General features: G+C 40.6%; 1 pseudogene; it reads right to left on the bottom strand.

Annotated features, from left to right (window-relative positions):
• Positions 1-2,858: 2,858 nt before the first annotated feature.
• On the bottom strand, positions 2,859-12,906 carry LOC139449994 (uncharacterized; annotated as a pseudogene).
• Positions 12,907-14,094: the final 1,188 nt, after the last annotated feature.

The following is a 14,094-nucleotide window of genomic DNA, read 5'->3' as shown; positions in this document are numbered from 1 at the left end:
GGAGATTGCACAGATAGAAATACGCACGTATCGAGATTACTGTAGTCTTTAGATAACTGCAAAGACCAGACCCTGATTCGTTCAGATCAGGATGTTTAAAGGCGACTGTGCTACGTGGACTTCTGTCTGTTCGACATTATAAATAACACTATGAGAGAAATGTTTTAAACTAGTAAACAAAGAATGTGATGTTTAGGGAATACCAAGGACATTTGTTTGGACTGCCAAATCGTCAAGTCCCCCTTTAAGATTCAAAGAGCTATGAAATCTGTTAAGTATTAAGCACATTTCAACTATTTTAATAGTTTTGCAGTGGTGTAAAAGCAACGGTCAGACTAATGCAAGACCGTGTTGCGATCATATGGATCCCTGCACTTTCCAGCAGTGAAGTTTTTCAGGTTTTTCTGGGAATCAAAACCTCTACAAAAATCAATAAGACGAGGCAATTGTTACACCAACTTCCTATCTCAAAGGTTAGCCATAATCATTAATACAATCAATGACGGACGTTCTGTATATTCACAGAAAGTAATTGGCACAAGAGGAATTATTTGCATGCGGATTCTCAAAACCTCAAAGGATATGCTTGAATATTAACAATCTCAGAAAAGAAGCCACTATCTCGCACGAAATCTGTATTGCTTGAGCCAGTGGCATGTATCACTAAGCGATGTGAAAAGTGTTGTGGTCACATCTCGTCTATCGCTAGAGATTCAAGACAATAAGTTAAAAATGACAGCAAATGTCATCTGAAGCTTACTGAGAAAACGATAAGAGAAATGCTGGATTGCCACACTTGTAACATTTTGTGAAATTTCGGGATGGGACATTTAAACAAGAGGTAGGCATCACTGTGTCCCCCTCCTTGCGGAGGTGTTTCGTTATGCAAACGAGTCAGATTTTAGCTCGGATTGCCAAAATTAAATCGAAATAATTTCGGCCAAGAAGTTTACAATAAGCTTCAGATATAAGGATGATCTGATATCGTTCAATAATTGTGAAATACCCAATTTCATTCCACTAATTAACCAACATGACCTCAACATAAGAGGGAGGCAAGTGAAGCAGCCTCATCGGTTTCATATTTAGATCTGGGCAGAATGTGAGTGTGTGAGTAAAGTTGCTTTCAATAATATTCCAATTACATAGCTTAGTGAGCGAACGCTTTAACCACGAGCTCGAGGAAAGCCCGACATGATGTAGACGTTCATACAACACAGGTATGGTTCTGACATACCTAGTAACATAATCGGGGCGAACCGGGATTCGAACCCAATTTCATAGGTTTCTGGCGTGCCCATGCGTGGCGTACACGGCGAATTGCGGCGCCTTGTTCATAAAGATTCATCTTGACAGATAACTCCAGGACAAGACGGATGACTTCAACTCCAATATTCAACTTTCCCTTCATGTCGAGCAATATTCCAGCAGATCCAGCTTTCGTTGTCTACATTTAACAACTAGTGAGGTACAATCGAGCTCGCTCGGTCTTCAACACTTCATAGAGCGTCATACGACTCTTTCACAATCGTTGTTTGCTCAATGTAACAACGTTCAAAGTCTCAGAAATCACTTGTACTATATATTCCCGTGTTGTTGTTTTTTAGGTGAACAATTCTCTTGTCTTTGCATTCGTTTATGACGGGTACCAAGGGTGGGTCACGATAAGTTTACCTCTTCGCGAACTATTTTATAGGGACTTATAAACACATGCTCACAATAAAGTCGGAACCATACAATGGACTCTACTTTTCATCATTATGGAATTTGTTTTCAGCTTTATTTGTCCAAGTGTCCAAGTCAGTGAGTCCGCATTTGACCTTTGGTTATTTCAAAGCATGTTCAACATTCCAGTATAAAATATAAATCCTTTACACACTAGTTATTGATGTAATTAAAACACGGAATTTAGAAACAACGACTGGAAAAGGGGCGCTTGGATTTATGATTATCTGTTAATTTCTCTGTACCCACGTGAACGTTATCGTTTTCAATTGTGTTTCTTTCTTTGCCTGTCGTCTGTAATTGTAATGACTTCGATTTCGTTCTTGCAGTTACGCATTTAGAATCTTGAATATTGACAATCACGTTATGCGTTTATGAATCGATTATGTCAACTCCATTTCCTTTGCCAAGAAACTGGAAACAACCATCCTGTATTTGATCCAGACTTTAATTGAGTTCAATCGCGCCTGATTATGTCAGGATCTTGTTTATTGGAAATTTAAGAGACCGTTCAGTGTAGTTTGCCATTGACACCGCCGAACTAATCTCCTGGAGCTCAAAGTATTTACTGACTACAATCAGCAGGTGGGTGACATGGGGTCAGTCCTCATCCGATCGTGTATCCTGAAATGACTTTCGAAGGAAACGATAGTCACAAACAGAGGTTTTATCTGCAGAGTATAAATAGCATCACGACAACCTTGACAACAGTATTAGTTTACTGTGTCCATTACAATTGTAATTGTAAACCGCATTCATAATACAATGTGATGTATATATAATTAGTTTCCAGTCATGTGATTCTAACCTTATGCCTTCCAAAATAATCAGGAATCACGGGCCTGTGTTTTGTGACATGTTTAACAAACGAGGTATGTAGAAATGTTTGTAACATACACTAAAAGCAGATATGTAAGGATTCAACGCTTCAATAAATATGAAACATAAAGTATATTTAATCAGTACATTACAAACATGTATGTATCTAAACTATCAAAACCCTAAATGTAAATGATACCGTGGCTATTTTTGCTTCTACGTGGCAGTAAAATTAACACACCAGTTGATATAGAACAAACACAAATGTGACAACATCCAAAAATCAGTTTCTACTTTTATTTCTTGTGGACCTGATATTGAACAATAAACCCCAGTCAAATATTATTCAAAGTGCATTAAATAAGAAGGATTACATCAACGGGTAAAGCTCACCGCGTACTAACTTGACGACAATTTATTTAAATAAACAGTAGGCGGAAAATAAACAATAATCCAAGATTAGTGGAACAGTTATTGTTTGTCATACGTACTATGTTATAGTTATATAGTACAGACTAAATGTCTGCTTTACAGCTTGTCTTCTTGTCGTTCGTCGAAAATCTGGGGAAAGTGTATTTATATTCCTAGAACAGATTGACTGATCGTGAACAAAGCTTAAAGCTTAGTTCACAAGTAAACGCAGACAAAATAACAATAAATTTGTTTGACTCATTATCTTATCAATGTTTTTACACATGCGCGTGTTGACATCAATGTGCTATAACAAACGTGGGTAGCGTTGTTACTTTCAGTATTCTATACTGAACCGCAAAAGAAACTTCACCATGTATAGATATATGAGAAACCTTATTTGCCCAACTACTATAAACATACTTTGAGACATATTAAAAAGATGAAACTTGGCAAAACTGATCATCAAGGTTGAAATTAAAGTGTCAAATGTTTTTAAAGTGAAACACAACTCTAGTCTCTAAGAAAATGGCATCACAAGTCGGTATCTCGTGTGTCCGCCATGTGCATTGATGACAGCCTTGCAACGTCGATACATGGAATGGATGAGGCGGTTGATGAAGGCCACAGGCACTTCAGCCCACACTTTGCGGAACGCCTGAGGCAGTTCAGCGGCCTTGGTCGGACGTCATTCAGCTATCTTTGTATCTCGTCCCTCAGGTGCTCAATGGGATTTAAATCGGGTCTGAAGGCAGGCCACTGCATGGTTCTGATGCCATTCTGCTGGAGGAAGTCTCTTGTTGCTCTCGCAGTGTGGGCACGGGCGTTATCACGCTGAAATTCGTGGTTGCAGCGACGTGCCAAATGAGGTATGGTGTGTGGTCTCAAAGACTTGATCAATGTACCGAGCTGCTGTGACACCATTGCCTCTCCGTGGACTGATGTTCTGGGAGACCACAGGGCCGACCCTCTGTGCAAGACCAAATCCATCCCCTACACCGTGATGCTCGGACCACCCCACGAGTCTCTCTCAACAACACAACACAGGCTCTCTCTCTCTGCCATGTGCTGTTGAGATACAGTAACGGGTCTGGTCTGAGAAGAGAACTCTTCTCCACTGCTGGTGGTGCCAATGTTGTTGCTGTGCTCCCGACAAAAGACGGTCCAGGCGATGCGTGGTGTCAGAATGGGTCCTCGGTGTCGCCTGTGACAGTGGAGGTGTCTGCTCGTCAATCGTCGACGCACGGTGTCCGCACTAGTGTGTCGCTGGTGTGTCCCCATTTTCCGCAGTAACAAAGCGATCTTGAAAATGCTGTCGCACAAACTGACGATCCTGACGTCGGGTAGTGACCCTTGATCTTCCACTACGTGGTCGGTCATCTGCAGTTTGGGTTGTCTGGTACCGTTGCTGGAGCCTGTATATGATCCTTATGTGGACTTGAAATGCATTGGCTACTTGCCGGGCGGTGTGTCCAGCTTGCAATCGTCCGAAGGCATGGTGTCGCCGAATTCTTGTCAATCTTAGCATGTGGTAGAAATTTAATAACGAATGAATGTTATCTGATCTTGAGGGATTGTTATAGGGCAAGAAATGGGGGAACGCATGTGCATTTCAATTTTGCACGGAACTCACGTGCATCGGGTTACCATGGCCGTTGCCCTGATGCGTTTGGGCGATCGGTTTTATTGTCATCTGCTTTGTTTTTTATTATCAAATTTCATTTCTCCGGACATGGTAATGTTAATTGTTTAGAAACTTTGACAATAATTACCCAGATATTTAAATGACAACTTTTCATGCAATGTTACTTGGGGTGACGTTTCTTTTGCGGTTCAGTATATTTCCTGTGTAAGTAATATTGATTTGTACACGAAACATAAATGCACCATAAAAGGCACTACAGTCAAGACGACACTCTAGCATTTAGGATATGTTTTCTTCCCAGTAGACTTCCTCATAACGTTTTGTACAAGGAACAACATATCGGGAACCACAATAACCGCTGCTGTCATTACTAACATAACTACTCCCACTGATCCGATACCCTTTGCTGAGGGCCTGTTATCCTCCACACTCTTATACTTCAACAAGGTCTTAGTCAGATTGGCAGTGTCAACCAGCAGCCTCCTCTGAGTTTCTTCTTTAATGGTTTCCTTAGCCTCCTCGGTAAGAACATACACCTTCCTCTCATACCGGGTACACATGCACTGATACTCCCCTTGACTGGTTCCTTCATAGTCGCACGACATGTCAGAGGCTAGGTGACTGGCGTATGTCGTTGTGTACATGGCTGCTTCTAGAGCGGACTTGAGGATGGTAAGACCGGATTCCGTATGCTTCGAATCTCCGATAATTGTGATACGTGTGAAGGCGTACGGGTACTCCTGTGTGTTAAGACTGTTTTGAAGCATGGGTGTTAACGTTTGTGTTACCTGGATTGTCTCCTGGCTCATGTCAGGCTCTTGAGATGACTGGATCTGGACGTCGGCAGACGTCGCTTGGTAACCAGCATCACTTGTCCTCAGGTTTGGTACAGATGTAAGTGCCGACAAAAGAGATTCGGAACTACTTGGTTGAAAAGATGTTGCTAATTCCGTTCCTATGAAGCAAATTAAATATCGTAATCAACATCGCAAGAAAATCGTCAGTGTGGGATACTTGAAATGTGATTAACCAGATATGATGATATGATGTGTCTTTAAACTAAAATTTAGTTTCTACTTTTGTTTGATAGTTCGTTCCACAATTCCACAGTCGACAATAGTAAATCACATTTAAAACTAGCGAATCCACACACATAGGGAAACACTGTCATTGTGGCAGGCTACCCTGGTATTCATCTCGTGCGCAAGCAGTTCGAGTGTATGCAAAATATTCAACATATTATGTCGAAAACATTGTTACACTAATATATCACTGTTACTCTTTGAGTAATTTGTCATTGTCCAAATACAATGTCACATGTTTAGTAAGATATATATTTTCAAGTTTCATATAACCTCCCGCATCATTATCTGTCCCTGTTTGTTCTTTTAATATCATGTAGAGCGTCACGTCAACTGAATCACAATATACCATACAAAATATGTATACGTTAAGTACTAACTATTGATATCTGAATTAGTGCCTGGTTGAACATTGTTTTAAAAAAATAGTTTGTTCGCTCTTTGTTACTCAAGCTAAATGACGGCTGACTGGAAATAATCGAATCGGGATCAGACAATCCAGTGACTGATATCGTAATCAAGGGGGCGGGAGTAATAGTGTGGTGTAAGTGTGGCTTTAATATTCAAGACGTGTCACGGCGGAGGCTCAGCGAGTTTGTTTCACCCATGTTGTCGGCGCGACGAGGAAACGCTTTAACCTCTTGGCTAGCCAACGGATTTATTATTAACTTTAATGGGTAATCGTTTTAAGAATATCGCTATATTACTTTGTTCAAAGTTTAGTAACACGTTGATCAATATACCTGCTCCACATCGCAGTCCCGTGTATCCAGCCACACATTCGCAGTGATAGCCGGCAACAAGATCTGTGCATATTCCGCCATTCAGACATGGGATTGAGTCGCACTCATTGATCTCTGCAAGAAAATGCATTCGCAAAATCATATCAAACATCCACTTCAGTATTAACTGCAACATAAAGCATGCAGTGAAAAAGTGTAAAAAAAAAAATTCATTTAATTACATTCATTTCATCTGTTCTACAATAACAGCATAAATGTCCATAAAAAGGCCGCCTTTGTTGTCTTGTGGTATTGAGAGCGGAACGTCCGGGGTTCCATCCCCGGCTGCGTCATACCATACCAAATGAGGTTAAAAGATGGTACGTTTTGTTACCCTGCCTGGTGCTCGGAATTAAGGTGCTAAAACAAGGACTGGTCGGCTCGGAGTCAGTATACCGTGTCTGAGTGGGGTATACATGTAAAACTGCGCCATGGTAGCTCAGTGGGCTAGCACTGTAAAATCAGCATAGTTCCGGACTAGTACAAGCAACCACACACACGCATGCACGCACGCATGCATGCACGCACGAACGCACACACACACACACACACACACACGCACGCACGAACGCACGCACACACACACACGCACACACAACCGCGCGCGCGCACACATGCACGCACACACGTTCTTGCACGTCGCAATATAAAGCAATAATCTTGGACGCTACATTGAAAAAGTAAAATGAACATTGTTGTTAAAGACACGGGTGAGTGTACATAGTTTAACGACGATCGCCACAGCATAGGCATACGACGAGACATCAATCAGCGAGGAAACATATTCTTCAGCACTGTCATCACGATATTAATTCTGCTCTTACAAACACTACTCTAGTCATATGACGGCAGGTTAATGTGATGCAGGTCTCAGACGTTTGCCACTCTGGTGAAAGCAACGAGCACCGGTATGCTCCTGACAAACCTAGAAACATTTTCGGAGCGAGTTGCGGCGCCTCAGACGACTACGCCACCCACGCCCCTTCTCCCCAAAGAAGTGTTTACTATTCCATTATCAAACGCAATGATAGTCTGCGATTTTCCTTGTCTGGGTGTACAATTTCGTACCCATTTTGACAGATTTAATTTCATGACACAGTGGCATTTACTTAAAACAAGTGAATTTCATGACACAGTGGCATTTACTTAAAACAAGTTAATTTACACGACACGTATATGGGACTGTACCTGTCGGTATATTATTTACTTACCAGACTGGCACGTGAGCCCTGCATATCCCAACGGACACAAGCAGATAAACAGTGTCCCGGTGGAGGAACATGTACCGTTATTGTAGCATGGTTCAGCAACACACGGATCATCCGCTGCAAGAAAGACATATTTGATTAAAAATCTTTGTTAGCGATATTCAATTTGAGAACAATGTGAATGGCGGCATACAAACTACTACTACTACTACTACTACTACTACTACTACTACTACTACTACTACTACTGATAATGCTTATATTTACCAATCATAGTGGGAGGGCGTGGTTGATTAACGCCGAGGCTCTTCATGATCGAATTGTATTGTACACTTTTGCACAGTCAAATTTATTTTCTTCTGAAGCATGTCAAGACTCGTGATGAAAACAAGACATTCCACAGTTTTCTTAAACGGGCCAAGGATATGGGACATAATCTCAATGTCAATATTGATTTTGTTGATGGTCCTCTATAGCTAAACTGCGTGTAAACCAAGCGAGGTTCCGTATCAAATCAGCCCCGACTCGGTGTTGCAAGGAGAGGCTATCTGAACGACCACTGCATCGAGTTTATGTGGAGTGTGTTCAGAAGATCAGCAACTCTCCAGAGTTCTTCGCTTGAGTGAAGTCGTCTGGCCTACAAAGTGAAACAGAAGGCTTTCTGTTTGCTGCTCAGGACCAGTCACTTCCCACTCGAAACCGTCAATGTGTGATTTTGCATCAAAATGTAAATATGAAATGTAGGTTGTGCAATTAATTTAATGAGGCTGTCTAACACATTGTCAGCGACAAACACAACATCTTCAGCGACATGATGGAATGGGTCGATCAGTTAATCACTGTCTTCGCCATACTTGTGGTTTTGACACAGAGGTCCATCCATGGTACGGCCTAGAATATGTAGAGGACGTCATGGAAAATGATAAATACACAATTCGTTGGATAAAGCCATAGACATGTCCAAGCCAACAGCCCTCATCTTGTCTTTTTTTGTTATATGCAATGAAATCATGTATATCATTGAATTTTGACAATCATAAAACAAACCAGATTTTATTGACGTTAAAGCATATCCTGGACATCTTACACCTGGTCTGGGAAGCTTATTTGGTACATGTCATTGGAAGGTCATCACTAAAGGCAATCACATTGTTTTGTAAAAATGCTCACTCGACGTTTATGGCGACGCTTTCGCTGTATCAATGATGGGAGCATGAAATATGGTGCAAGTGAGATTCAGTGTTGTAACATGGGTATAATCTCGACATTTGCAGTATTACCTCTACAAGAATGCAGGATTGAGTTTATTATACAACATCAAATATATGTCTGTCAAAGGTCACAATAACCGTTAATGTTAACATGTAAAGTGGTTGAATACTTATTATAGTACTTTGTATCCATGCATTTTAACTTGTACTGTTGTCACAATGACGTGTACGTGGTGCATAATTAAGACATTCTTGGGAGTACAATGTGGATGTCAAGGTAAGTTGGTATACGTGCGGTATTAAACCTTTCTCAGGAGTCCGTTTTCGAATTAAGTTTCTTTTAATATAAATTCCCGTATTAAGTAATTGTGACCCGTCAGTAAGCGAAAAATACAATTGTGTCTTAATGACATTGCAAACATTCTTGGGATATGTTACTTGAATAATAAGTTATTCTTACCGTGCTTATATTAAAAGATATTTTTTGTAGTACTCTGAAGCATAACATGGAAGAATGACTAAAGAAATATTTAATATTGCTAGGTAAAACGTGAGAGACAAGAGCCTTATGGTTTTTGGTTACATTACACAACAAAACAAACAAGCAAACATCCAAATTGTGCTTCTTAAATATGTCTTCTTAAATATGTAATGAAAGATGCATTGTTTAATTTCGGAATAAATTTAGTTTTATAGTACTGTTTATGAAGCACAGTTACTTTTTCCGTTTATGTATAGTACAGTCCAAGCTGCAAATGTTGTACTCTCAAAGAGATCGTGTAGCGGCACAATCAGACGAAGAACGGACTTACCTGTCTCACAGATGACTCCCGTAAAGCCAACAGGACAACGGCAGGTGAAGGAAGCGCCGGTTGAGACACAAGCCGCATCGTTGAGACATGGCCCAGACGAGCAGAGATCCTGCCCTGGTCATACAAATCAGTATTATCTCAAATGAAGCAACATAAATAACATCTATTCCACGTACAATTGTCGCTGTGGTATATAAGTATGTTTAGAGCTCTGGTTGTGGAGTCGAACCCCTGCCTCGCCTATATAATAGTCAGCGCAAAACAACAGCCTGCAGCGAAAGTTTGTTCGTGTGATGTAATTGAATAACAATCGTCAAAGCAATCATAAACCAACCTTCACTATGTTCGTCAACATGAAATGAAATACGAAACACAAATCTAAATAAGATGTGTGTGTAAATGAGCAGTAAAATGTAAAATGACAAAAAATGTTTTGAAGCAAACTGGTAATATGGTAAAATCCAGGTACTGAATGTCATTCCACCAAGGTAGCCACACGCTGCGTTCTTGTTCGGGTTTGCGTAAATGATCATGCCGACATCATGCACGTCAGTTTCAAAAGAGGAGCCCTCTAGATCCGTAGTTAGGGCCGACAGGACTCCAATGTCGGATCCAGGAATATGTTCTATCACATCTGGACTCCCGAACGTAATGTTAGGATTCATCGTGGTATTGTAGTACACTGTTACATACAGGTACGTCATGGGAACAACCACGAGCTTTCTAAAGTCATAGACCGGTCTTTTATAGAAGCATTGGCGGCACAGTTGCCATGAACACCCCTCCCAGGTTTCCGACAACAACCTTGCCATACGCGATAACCATCACTGTGTGTGTAGACATGAGAATCTGAGTTCCTGTAACTTCAGTGTCGAAATCATGAAACTCGCCCACACCTAAAATGACAGGATCCTGACTGCCCACTGTTACCACACTGTTATCCATGTGAGCAACAACTCTGTATATGGTTCCGTTTGGGTTCTGCATAGTTGTTGTAAGGACATAGCTCTTCCCAAATTATTCTAAAGGAATCAGCATTTCAATCATCAGGTCAGCCATAGGCGATGTCGTAGGGACGGCAGCCCTTTCATTACCGGAGAAAACGGCAACTGGGTGGTCACTAGTTATCACAGTTCCGGTAAGATCACCCTAGCAGGACAGGCCAATGACATCAAATCGGTTTACTGTGAACCATATTGTCGTTCCATTCTGGTAACCAGCGTTGGTGCAGGTTCCATTCAAAAGACAGAGTTTGATAATAGCATTGGTGCCATCATAGAGTCCCGCGATTACAAGATGAGAAGGGTCGGGTACAGCATCTCTAGATACTGCAACATAATTTCTGGTCAAATGTTCCACAGGAATCGCAAGGAAGCCGTCAACACTCTGGTTGTTGTCATACGAAGCAAATACAGTTATATTTCTTGTCGCTATGATATGTAGCGCTTTCCTTTCAACGGACATACCCAGACCGCCAGTATACTTCTACGTCTCGGCCAGGTCCTCGTTGTGGGGAATCAATGGACTAAGAATTATTGTTTTGGAATAAGAGCCGTGGTCCCCAGTGAGCATCACTTTACAAACCTCTTCACTCACTATATACAAGAATCCGGGAATCCGTCATCGGGTTATTAGGTATAAATGCTAAAACAAACTCCGTGCCTCTGTGGTCCTTAGAGAGTTCGTCTGAAAAAACTACAAAATTCGCATGCTTATGTACAAGAATATATGCTTGATCGTGGTTAAAATCAATGCCAATATGCCTTTCGTGCTATTATAAATAGTGGCCATTTAGGTTTGTCCATATTTAACATGGGCTGCCTTCATTTCTTTTATAAAACTAGCACTGTTCGAGTACTGTTCAGAGGGTTATTTACCTTAAAGTTTACTCAAGTGAAAAAATGTAGTAAGATCATGGGCCTTTTTCGTGTGTCTTGATAATAACTATTTGGGTAAAACGCGTTATATATTAATAAAGAGACCACAATTTGGAGTCGAGCATGTCTGGCATCATTCTCAGAACAACAGTGGAGTGTGACTATTGTAAAGGACTGTTGTTGATGTTTTCAACAGATTTCATTCCACAATCGGTAATGTTGCTCCCGATATAAGCAGTGGAATATATTGACTCGTTATACATACCCACGTTGAAAACAGCCGGTAGGATCATCAGAAATAAGACCTGTAACACGGTAATACATATAATTATAACAGCCTAACAGGAGACTCAGGTCGCAGACTCGTGTATTGACGTGCCAGCACACGGATGATATACATACATACATACGTCCGTCCGTCCGTCCGTCCGTCCGTCCATCCGTTCCCCGGTCGTTGCTAATCATTTGCATTTGTAGATAATTAAGTATTAACTTGACATAACATCCGTTATACATTAGAGTGTTTCGATAATAGTCAATAACACATGAATGAATCCAAACACGCATATGTTAACAAAAGCCACGTCAGTGTCTTAAAGAGAGTGAGTGAGTTGGTTTAACGCCGCTTTTAACATTATTCCAGTTATATCACGGCGTGTCAGCTTAATGTGGTAGGAAAGCCTGCAGGTCTAAGACGTTTACCACTTCGGTGAAACCCACGAGCACGGGTATGGTACTGACAAACCTAGAAACATAATTGGGGCGAACCGGGATTCGAACCCACAATCATAGGTTTCTGGCGTGCCCAAGGGACGCACAGCGAATCGCAGCGGCTTAGACGACTGGGCCACCCGTGCCTCCCAGTGTCTTATAAGTATTAACAGACTACATTATTTTGGGTACATACGCGGCAAAAACTTGAATACATTGTACACAATGTTAAATTCGCATGTCAGAAAGTATGTACACATCGGTATTGACAAACTGATATATATTAAAACTATTCTATTTCTCTTCTTTATCGTCTTTCATGTATATTTATAGAAGACATCGAATCAAGATATTTAATACAATGGACATTCCAGCATCATGCACGGTTGTCTCTCAAAATATTTTGGATATCATATAAACGCATCAAATGGATGAACATTTAATACTAAAATGTCGTTTAGCTGAGAAGAAACTAAGTATTTTCCGATCACAAAAGACGCAGGTCAGTTAAAACTGTCCAATAACAGAACAGAGTCTACATGTTTGTACGTACCGCCATGTCTGTAGTTCTCATCCACGCTGATGTTGAAAAGAAGAGGAGAGAGGATGTTCCTAGCCAGGCATTAAGTACACAACCTGTTCACAAACAGGAGACTCCATTGCTATGTGAATATTTAAAATCAATGAAATCTGACCTGGGTTGTATTGATTGTTCGCAACAACAACGGATATAATCAGACCTGCGATATTGATTATCATGGTGATGTCTGGTTAATAAAATTACCACTTCTAAATACCAAACCTATATTACATACACAACTAGTGTACGTCAGTGGTATGTGCATTGTCTGTGTCACTTGCCATGAACTTGAACAATCATATTATCAGTATTCAACTCGCACTACCGCAATGGTGCCAATGCAATTACAAGTGTTCTAAATGCCTAATGTTAAACTTGGCATCTTCATGTCACCAACAATCAGTAAAGAAATGTGTTTTTAGGTCTGACAAATCTGAAACCTAACTCTCCCCATCACAAACGAGCCTTATAATACCATGGCAGTAGAATACCACACGCTTATTTAAGCCTTGAAAACAATTCCATCTTAAACTTCATTTTCCTTTCTGTATCCAGCAACGACGGGTGCGACGAGTTGAGGATATTCCCCTGGTATCAACAGTTGTCTATTCAGTTTGTCTGCTCTCATTTCCCCTTTAACGGTAACAGGAGTGCGAAATAATGACTCTAGTTTGGGGTTATTAGCTAATATTAGTTGCAACTATAATGGATATTAAGCAGGTTAGTGAGTAGTTTTATGTGGTTTTGGGTAATGTTTCATCAAGATCACGGCGGGAGACACACAAAATGGGCTTACAACGTTGTACTTCCAAGTACGTGGGGATTGAATCCGGGCATTTGCCGCGCTGATCGAAAGCTTTAACGACAGGGCAACACAACGCCTCCTAATGAGAAGTAGAATACTCGTCGAACAGTGCGCATCTTATATTTTATGAGTAAAGAAATAATTTTGGAATATCGGATAAACTTCTATTTTGAAAATTTATTGAAAACACTTCTGACAACTAAGAAGAAAAACGTACAACTTTATGGCTAACGACTTCTGGTGTTATTGCATAAAGATGTAGATTTTTACACCGTTATGTAACAGTTACCTCTGACAACAATTAGTTGTGTAAGCGTTTTCATAAATCTTAGAATGTGTGTCTCATGTTTGTAAATAGTTACATTATTTTAAGAAATTCGTTCTACTGGAATGGAATTACATATACAGTCTATGTAGTGTATACTG

This window comes from Haliotis cracherodii, unplaced genomic scaffold (assembly GCF_022045235.1).
Source record: "Haliotis cracherodii isolate W230 unplaced genomic scaffold, xgHalCrac1.p SCAF_8, whole genome shotgun sequence".
Classification (NCBI taxonomy): Eukaryota; Metazoa; Mollusca; class Gastropoda; order Lepetellida; family Haliotidae; genus Haliotis; species Haliotis cracherodii.
The sequence above is the reverse complement of the archived record's forward strand: the minus strand, read 5'-3'. Positions and strand labels throughout refer to the sequence as shown.